The sequence below is a fragment of the Salmo trutta genome, chromosome 16, assembly GCF_901001165.1.
Source record: "Salmo trutta chromosome 16, fSalTru1.1, whole genome shotgun sequence".
Taxonomy (NCBI): Eukaryota; Metazoa; Chordata; class Actinopteri; order Salmoniformes; family Salmonidae; genus Salmo; species Salmo trutta.
This window is the reverse complement of record NC_042972.1, coordinates 35,737,939-35,740,516: the sequence shown is the minus strand read 5'-3', so window position 1 is coordinate 35,740,516 and position 2,578 is coordinate 35,737,939.

The following is a 2,578-nucleotide window of genomic DNA, read 5'->3' as shown; positions in this document are numbered from 1 at the left end:
ACCCCTTCCCCAGCTCCTTGTTTCCCTGGCAACACATCCCCCCTCCCACCTCCCTCCCCAGTCATCGGGGGTGATGAGGGTTCCTCACCTTCCAGACCGCTATCTCCTCCAGCCATTCCCAAACCCTGCCCCTTTAGGAGTTAATAATCAATCAGCTGTGTCCGACTACACCAGTCAATGGGCTTGTTCATCAGCAGAGAAGTAGGACAGAGGCCCATTGGTAGTCTGGGGTTATAAGGTGTGGGTGTAAGGTTTGAGTGTTGGGTGTAAAGGCGTGGTCTGTAGAGCACTGCGGGGAGAAAAGAGAGAGAAAGGAGATCCAATAGCAGTACAAGGCCCAGTGTTACTATGATACAGTTGAAGTCGGAAGTTTACAAACACCTAGGTTGGAGTCATTAAAACTAGTTTTTCAACCACTCCACACATTTTTTGTTAACAAACTATAGTTTTGGCAAGTCGGTTAGGACATCTACTTTGTACATGACACAAGTAATTTTTCCAACAATTGTTTACAGACAGATTATTTCACTTATAATTCACTGTATCACAATTCCAGTGGGTCAGAAGTTTTCATACACTAAGTTGACTGTGCCTTTAAACAGCTTGGAAAATTCCAGAAAATGGTGTCATGGCTTTAGAAGCTTCTGATAGGCGAATTGACATCATTTGAGTCAATTGGAGGTGTACCTGTGGATGTATTTCAAGGCCTACCTTCACACTCAGTGCCTCTTTGCTTGACATCATGGGAAAATCAAAAGAAATCAGCCAAGACCTCAGAAAAAAATGTAGACCTCCACAAGTCTGGTTCACCCTTGGGAGCAATTTCCAAACGCTTGACGGTACCACGTTCATCTTTACAAACAATAGTACGCAAGTATAAACACCATGGGACCACACAGATGTCATACCACTCAGGAAGGAGACGCGTTCTGTCTCCTAGAGATGAATGTACTTTGGTGCAAAAAGTGCATATCAATCCCAGAACAGCAAAGGACCTTGTGAAGATGCTGGAGGAAACAGGTACAAAAGTATCTATATCCACAGTAAAACGAGTCCTATATCGACATAACCCGAAAGGCCGCTCAGCAAGGAAGAAGCCACTGCTCCAAAACCGCCATAAAAAAGCCAGACTATGGTTTGCAACTGCACATGGGGACAAAAATCGTACTTTTTGGAGAAATGTCCTCTGGTCTGATGAAACAAAAATAGAACTATTCGGCCATAATGACCATCGTTATGTTTGGAGGAAAAAGGGGAGGATTGCAAGCCGAAGAACACCATCCCAACCGTGAAGCACGCGGGCGGCAGCATCATGTTGTGGAGGTGCTTTGCTGCAGGAGGGACTGGTGCACTTCACAAAATAGATGGCATCATGAAGAGGAAAATTATGTGGATATATTGAAGCAACATCTCAAGACATCAGTCAGAAAGTTAAAGCTTGGTCGCAAATGGGTCATCCAAATGGACAATGACCCCAAGCATACTTCCAAAGTTGTGGCAAAATGGCTTAAGGACAACAAAGTCAAGGTATTGGAGTAGCCATCACAAAGCCCTGACCTCAATCCTATAGAAAATGTGTGGGCAGAACGTGTGCCAGCAAGGAGGTCTACAAACCTGACAGCTCTGTCAGGAGGAACGGGACAAAATTCACCCAACTTAATGTGGGAAGCTTGTGGAAGGCTACCCGACACGTTTGACCCAAGTCAAACAATTTAAAGGCAATGCTACCAAATACTAATTGAGTGTATGTAAACTTCTGACCCACTGGGAATGTGATGAAAGCAATAAAAGCTCAAATTAATCATTCTCTCTACTATTATTCTGACATTTCACATTCTTAAAATAAAGTGGTGATCCTAACTAACCTAAGGCAGGGAATTTTTACTAGGATTAAATGTCAGGAATTGTGAAAAACTGAGTTAAAACGTATTTGGCTGAGGTGTATGTAAACTTCCTACTTCAACTGTATATTGCACCTGTCAAACTCATGACCCGCGGCCATCTGGCCCACGAGCCCATTCAATCCGGCCCGCAGGTGGTTTGAGTATTATTTTTATTTTTTTCTGTGAAAAACACTCTCAATCGACATTAAAATTACTAAAACCAAATCGAACCTGTGTAGAAACGGTAATAGCCTACATTTATAGTCTCTTTACTCTGTCCAGCTTGCTAACAGTCATCAAAATGAAAGCTAGACAGTCAGGGAGCATCAAAAATGGCAAAAGCGATGGATAGAGGACAATTTTTTTTTCAATTTATGAAGACCGAATGCAGCAAGCGGGAAAATGGGTTTAACACTCCTGATATATTGGACTTCAATGGATGGTGTTGTGTGTACTTTCTTTTGTTTGTATTTCTATTGAGATGTGAAAACGCCCTGTCTCCTGTCCTCACTACAAACACAGCCCACATTACCTGCTGCTTCTCAGTCATCGAGTTGCAGGCCCCAAACACCATCTGCTCTATTATTTAATGACATTAACATCCCAATGAATGAGTCACTTCCAACAATAGAAATAACCAACACCTCATGTAGCCTAGCCTACAAAACATCCAGATAACTTCCAGAAGATACGCC